Source organism: Thermobia domestica, chromosome 7 (assembly GCF_964235325.1).
Source record: "Thermobia domestica chromosome 7, izTheDome1.hap1.1, whole genome shotgun sequence".
Classification (NCBI taxonomy): domain Eukaryota; kingdom Metazoa; phylum Arthropoda; class Insecta; order Zygentoma; family Lepismatidae; genus Thermobia; species Thermobia domestica.
Genome location: NC_137460.1, coordinates 68,027,021 through 68,034,738, shown reverse-complemented (window position 1 = coordinate 68,034,738; position 7,718 = coordinate 68,027,021). Strand labels below are relative to the sequence as shown.

The window sequence follows — 7,718 nt, the reverse complement described above, 5'->3', positions numbered from 1 at the left end:
CCAAATAAATCCCAGGCAAACAGTTTTTGTTAGTCACGTAGCCCATTTGATGCGGCTTTCCAGGAAACTCAGAACTCCACGCCCTTTTTTCACACTTCACATTACGGTATTTAAAAATTAATCTGGTAGAAAAACATAACAATACGGACCCTTATATATATTGTTTTTCTTTTCGATTTCAGCATGTATTAGATCTAAATAATTTCCTTTTTTCAGGTAAAAGTATTACTGTCAATTGGTGGTAAGGATTTAAAAGGTTTCGCTCACAATGCAATAAGAAGAACTTTGTGCGACAAGCTCGCAATGGAATTCTCCTACTCTGGCAGGAAACCAAGGATCATGAAGAAAAAAAGCACACCTTTGGGTCCACCCAAATGTGCAAAAAGATCCACAGTAAGTTGATTTGAAAAGTTGTACTGAAATATTTAACTTCATTTATTTATTTATGCTAGTAACCATACAAAACTCCAGTTTGCTAATTACTAAGTCTTACTTCTCTCGTACTGGACGTGTGTTCTCATATTAGTATGTCCCAAGCAATCAGAAGTAATTCTTCATGAATAAAGTATGCTTTGAGTATTTTAGGATGCTCTTACTTTCAAGTAGTATAATATGTAAATGTGTTCACCCTTACTGGGTGAATATAAAATCTGTATAGAATATATAGGAAATTCAATAACTAATCCAACACTCTATGTTGTAAACAAAGCTTTACTGGCAAAGTACACATTTAAACAAATCTTTGCTTGAAAAAGCATTCAAAAACAATTTGTAAGGTGTATTGAAAACCAAAAAGCAAATAAAATTCCAAGGTACGAATGATTCCAGGGCTAAAGAAAGTCAATAGTGTCAACGAATTTAAATTGAAGTACAGTGTAGGAATCACTATGTGAAGTATAATTTTGCACCAGACTTTTCGTGTATACCTGTAAATTTGATACTGTCTACCACATGAATGTAACTTTGAAAGAATATAACTTGGTTGGGTTGGCAACACTGTTAGTCTGGTAGTATTACATAGTATGCCAAACTGTGTCCCCTGCCGATATTTTAAAGGTGCAAAATTTCAGAGCTCTTTGTCTAACACTAGAACGCAGATAAAACACTAGAAGAATATAGCTTTCGAAGTTACCATAATTCCAGTATAAAAAGAGAAAAGTTGCAGGCTTTCAAGACGGCGAATAGTCAAACTTTCTTCTTTCTGTCGTCTTCGTCTTTCAATTTTTCGTGACAACGAAGTTAGCCAAAACCTTTTTTTTGTAGTGTTATTTAAGGTGACTTGAAACGTTGACTCAAAACCATATCACCACTAAGGACACCGGAAGAAAGTCTTGTTACACTTGTATAGAAAAATGTAACTTTTTCATTATATAATATACCAAAAGTGTGGTGAAAGATAACTTTCTATAGTACCCTTACATAAAAATCACAAAATAGGGGCCTAGCTTAGATGACTTGACAAATAATATAGGAATTAGTTTCAGCTCTAGGTATCCACGTTTACAAACCAAACCATAATTCCGTAAAGCTATTTAAGAGGGAAATTTATTTCAAATGACTGTTTTTTTAAAAAAAAAAGAATAAAAATCGCTAGTATTTGCTTGAAATTCTATCTTTCTTTTCAGCTGCTGTTCGTAAGATGTACACCGACGCAACAGAAGAAACGGTGAAGGAAGTATTGGGTCTTTGGCTGCAGCAGGCGAAGCCTAGACTACTGCGTAGGTAAGTATAGTTTTACCTATTTTCCTTACAATCACGAGAGAGATCGGAAAGTTCTTACCATCACTAAATAAGCTAGGGATCTGCAACTTAGTGAAATGAGATAAAGTGTTTACCTTTTATGTACTTATTATTTTATTATCCCTTATAATTTAGCAACTTGCCTGTTACTTTCCTCGGAGGTTGGAAATTTTAACTAAAATCGAGATTCATTACTGTTTACATTTTTATTTTCTTGTCTTCTGGAAGAAAGTACCTCTGTTAGTTTAATTTTATTTTTTGATTACTCCTATCTGCTGATGATTTTTTTAAGACCAACGTTTATTCCTTGATTAATTTTGGTGTTGGTTACTTCTTTTCTATACTAAAGGAAATTTCATTTTTTGAAAACTGCGATGTCACAGTAATAGAGAGATAGACACTTTCTGTTATGTTTGCCTTCTAAAAACATTTCCTACCTACTGCATGAAAAACAGGAAGCAACTAACCTCTTTTGTCTTGACTAATTTTAGTGTTATTTTACATCTTTTCTATCTACTGAACGAACTCATCTCTTGAGAGAAAAACTACAATACCACCCTCTTTATTGATTGATTAGAGCTAACTACTTCTTTTCTATACTAAATGACACCATCTTACATTCTGGAAAACTCTGCAATGCCATTGTAATAGAGAAATATGCAATGGCAGAATCTTTCAGACGATAAGATTATTTCGTTTAGTATAGAAACAAGCAATAAAGCACTATAATTAATTAAGATACACAATGGTATTGTAGTTTTTTTTTCCTTCTCAAAAGATAAGGTTTCATTCAGGAGATAGAAAAGAAGTAAAATAACATTAAAACTAATCAAGAAACAGTTTTTTTCCTAGAAGATAAAGACTTCTGCAGTTAGAAAATTTTGTTAAAAGACAAAATAATAGTAAATGCACATTTCTCTCTTACAAAGACATTCCCGAGTTTCCCGGAAGATAAGACTTCATTCAGTATGAAAAAGAAGTAATCAACACCAAAATTGAACAAGAAACAAAGGTTAATGTTTTATCCACAAGATAGAGACTCCATTCAGCAGTGGCAGTAATAAAAATAATTTTTTAAAAAAGTAAGAGTAGTTTTTTCCCCAAAGACAAAAAGATTTCAATAGGATGGAGCACGCCAAATTATGCGTATGCGTAAACACTCAACAACAAATTATCAGGAAAATAAATAGGGAGGCATAGGTCTTAAAATGCGTTCAGAATTTGACTGGATTGAAGTAAATGAAGTGATTTGCCTGCTTTGTGTCATGTACACTGAGAAATGTTTCTGCTTTCAAAGATGGGATATAAAGAACTAGGTCGATAGGTCGCAGGAGTATTTATTACTTCTCTATAATGAATTGTGAAACGACGCTAATGATTCCGACACGACGTTCCATAAATATGGGTCAAATAAACTTAGTTACAGTTACGGTAATGAGTCATCCCTTCTTCATTTGATATGTATGTTGAAGGCAATATGCATGTCTTCCTATCAGTGATTCTTCTGTTTTGAAAGAATGAAACGTTACAAAGATGTATTCCTCCGCTGTAAGGCTCAGGATTGAAATCCGTTTGTTTTACTGTCACAAATAAATCCAGAGAATTGTTGCTCAACACCTTCTTACGTATTAGTCACCAGTAACTTTTTTTATATTTTTAAAGAGAAATATTTCATTGAACCTCTAAGGTATGTTCCAAACTCGTTGCAAAATGGTACGAAGTTGTCCGGGTACACGGTACCTATTTTAGTAAATTCTTACGCTTTTCCTGTAAATTGCGAACTACACTTTCCCATGCGTTCTGTTGTACATTACGCAGGATAACGCCTTGTAGGTCATCATCTATCATTTGTGTTGCTCCGTGAAGAATACAAGGTATATAGGTTCACACACTTATGGCCTATCTTTCCTGTGAATCGTGAGATCAGATTGCATTTCATACAAGGCATGGAGAGAAAATTAAAGAAATAAGTAAATATTTGTTCTTCCATCCCTCAGTGATTTCTTATATCAGTGATCACTTCGTTTGTTTTTCGTAACGCCGTACTTATACAACAGTACCGAGTGAGTCAATATGAAAATTTCTTGATTTATCTCAATTGATGCTCTCATAGAACAATGCACGATTTCAGCTAGGAAAAAACTTCTACTGAAAATTTACTGGCACTAGAACATTGAAATAGTTAAAGTGAATAAATACCATGCAGTGGTACCAGTGATGAAACGGGTCACATACTTGGTGACTCGTAATCGCGAAGTAGTCAGATCCCTGACCCTGTATGACCCAGACATATCCGTGAGATCCCGAGACGACTAAATATCAGACTATGGGAGAGTATGTTGTAATTGTAACAAACGCGATTCTTTCCTTTCAAGTGTTTCTTATGAGTGATCGTCAAAATTTAATCGAATAAGGCTGATAAACTAAAATGTAGAATATAAGGGATTCCTTTGAACCGAAATAGTGTTTGCGTAATGTTTGTGTATAGTAGTGTTCAAAATTTATTAATTTTCAGTATGGGGAGATGAATTATATTGTATTTGACAGTCAAGGCACTTTGAATAAGAAGTGTCACACTGCAAAGCTAACATCTGAATAGGTGAGCTCGATTAGGGAATATTAATTCACTATAAAAATTCTACCGTAATGCTATAGAGATCATATTTGGAGTGCTTCCAAGCCATGGATCACCAGATCTGAGAAACGAGTGCCAGACTCTGTTGCCTTGTGTGGCACTTACTTCAAAGAATAATAATGTATTTAATGAAAGCGTATTTATAAGGTAAACAATATGAATGTTTTCTTTTAACTGTGCAATCAATTACATGTTTTTCAGTACGTATTTATGATCGTTATTTTGCAGAGAACGAAGAAATTCAAAACCTGTACTGGAAGGTGACACCGTTGAAGTTGAGGAACCCAATTAAGGAAATAAGTTAGAAATGATAGAAAAAATGTAAATAAGTTCAATAAATAACATTGTAATACAAGCTGATTGTTTTCATGAAGCCTTATATCAGTTATTGCTTAGAATGTAGGGATAATTTATTTCAATTATGTAGCAGCAGGATGCGAAATAATAACAGTTATGATCGGGGAGAGAGAGGAGTAGGTAAATAAGTAAAAAAAAAATGCACTGGAAAGTTTTGAAATGAAGATTTCATATATTGTACATCCAAAATTATTGAACTATGTAAGGCTAGGGATAATGCTTAACCACTAGGTTGTCCACTAACTGCACAGATTTACTGGCATGTGCTAAGATTTACTGTAAATAGTTTGTATACTTCTGACAGTGTCAGTGTCACCATATCTCGCCAGTAAATTATTGAGGATGAATTTTCTTCCAAACTTTTGAAGTGTGGGAATGGCCATCCTTAGTATTTCGCACCCTGTGTAGCAGTGGTTCTAGGATTTAATTTATATTTCTTTCCTGAAATCTGATAATTTAAAAGTTTGCTTAGCCCTTGACGTTTGTCTAGTGGTGTACGTCTATGCTGCGCCTAGGGTCGTGGTTGATTCTCAGTGGAAGACCTTACAAACACTGAACGCATTACTGCGGATTCTACAGGTCAGTGTCTCATATAAAGCTTCGTGCTGAAACGGGACGCTCAACTTCAACATCAAACTGTGGTTAATGGTAAACTAATTGGATGCTGATCTGCCAGGTTGCATAGTATATTCACCAAGGAACTCAGGAAAAGTGTTGCTTTCTATATTGAGATAAGATACTAATCTCAATAGACTGGAGTATGGGGTATATATTCAACACCAATGTTGTGTGAGACATGGATTTATAATTTAACATGATATCTCAATAATGTTACTCAACAGAAATAAACCTCGTACTGCAAAGACGCATAATGGACGAAGGAAAGAAGCATAATACAGATTGTGAAAGTATACATATTTTGCTTTCATTTTGACCGAACACAACTATTCTTTTTCAGAACATTGCTTATGTAGATTTAACAGTTCTTTCATCCTCACTTTTACGTTTATTTTTGCAGAATTGTTGTCTATATGAGCTTGATTTCATTTTATATAAGGTTTGAAGTGAGGTCCAGCAGTGTCAATCTTGATACAGATTTATTTCTGCACGTGAGAAAATGATTCATCTGGTTGGCGTCATGTATAATGTTTGATGTGAAGGTTAGTATAATGTTCAGTGTGTAAGTTACATAAATGATGGTGTGTGTTCTTTTGCCATCTGAGGGTGTTTGGATATTGCCACCACTTTATTGGCATTCTTTTAAAAATATTGCAGAAACCATAGCCTACTACTATGTTTACTATTAATAGTAAGTATGGTATGGTTTCCCCTATATATATTTAAAAGAATGCCAATAAAGTGATGGCAATATCCAAACACCCTCAGATGACAAAAGAATACACACCATCATTTATGTAACTTACACATTGAACATTATTCTAACCTACACATCAAACATTATACATGTCGCCAAGCAGATGAATCATTTTCTCACGTGCAGAAATAAATTTGTATCAAGCTTTACTGAGAAGCTTGTAATAAACGAGACATATTAAGCATGTGCTAAACTTGAAGTGAACAGCTTGAAATAAGCTTGAGGTGACAAGCCTGTAGCAAGCATTATGTACCAAGTTTGAAATAGACTTGAGCTAACAAGCCTGGAGCAAGCATTATGTTCCAAGTTTGAAATAGACTTGAGGTAACAAGCCTGGAGCAAGCATTATGTCCCAAGTTTGAAATAAACTTGAGGTAACAAGCCTGGAGCAAGCATTATGTCCCAAGTTTGAAATAGACTTGAGGTAGACAAGCCTGGAGCAAGCATTAGGTACCAAGTTTGAAATAAACTTAAGGTAACAAGCCTGGAGCAAGCATTATGTCCCAAGTTTGAAATAGACTTGAGGTAACAAGCCTGGAGCAAGCATTACGTACCAAGTTTGAAATAAACTTAAGGTAACAAGCCTGAAGCAAGCATTATGTCCCAAGTTTGAAATAGACTTGAGGTAACAAGCCTGAAGCAAGCATTACGTACCAAGTTTGAAATAAACGTAAGGTAACAAGCCCGGAGCAAGCATTATGTCCCATGTTTGAAATAGACTTGAGGTAACAAGCCTGGAGCAAGCATTACGTACCAAGTTTGAAATAAACTTGAGGTAACCAGCCTATAGCATGCTTTGTATAACAAGTTTGCAATAAGCTTGAACTGACAAGCTTGAAACAATCTTGCAGTACAAGCCTACAATATGCTTGTCGCCTGGCAACTTCGTCGCTTGAATCAGCCTTGATATACGCTAACAGACTTGTCGTAACAAGCTTGGGACAAGCTTATATCCTTGTCACGACAAGCTTATATCATGCTTGTGGCAAGCTGTTTCTGCTATCTGGGTAATGGTAACTGCAATCAAAAGGCTGTCTACACAGTACGCTTTCTGTCATAATTGGAGAACCACTTGTTCTATTTCAATATTTCCTTCACCAACCTGATTCTTTTTTTCACACCTTTTCGTTTGATATGTCGCCAGATATATCTTCCCATTTCAAATGTTTTAGTTGGTGGGGCTGTGTGAGAGGGGGAGGTTCTCACACATCGCCACCGCCTCTAGGTACGATAGGGATATTTAATACTATAAGGAAGCAGGGGAGGTTCTAGTCCATCGAAAATAACAGAGAGACGTTCCTCTCCATCCCCTACACGTTTCTCATCAACAGCATGCTCATATTTTTTGTGGATCACCAGTAATCGGACTGGATAGTTTTCAAACGTACACCCTATATATATATATATATATATATATATATATATATATATATATATATATATATATATACAAGGATAAATCAAAAAGTAAGGTGAAATTGCCTGTGAAACCCATAGTATTTTGTGTAGCTAATTAATTCTTTTCCATGTTACAGTTAATCTGGTAATAGAAGTGTGACGGCTTGTACAACATTCTATGTCCACCCGCCTGGTTCTGAGAGCAACTCAAAG

At 35.0% G+C, this 7,718-nt stretch overlaps 1 long non-coding RNA gene across 1 annotated transcript; it reads left to right on the top strand.

Annotated features, from left to right (window-relative positions):
• Positions 1-220: 220 nt before the first annotated feature.
• Positions 221-4,676, top strand: LOC145688890 (uncharacterized). Its single transcript, XR_014132011.1, has 3 exons — positions 221-393; positions 1,626-1,722; positions 4,604-4,676. It is a non-coding gene; the product is annotated as an uncharacterized LOC145688890 (long non-coding RNA).
• Positions 4,677-7,718: the final 3,042 nt, after the last annotated feature.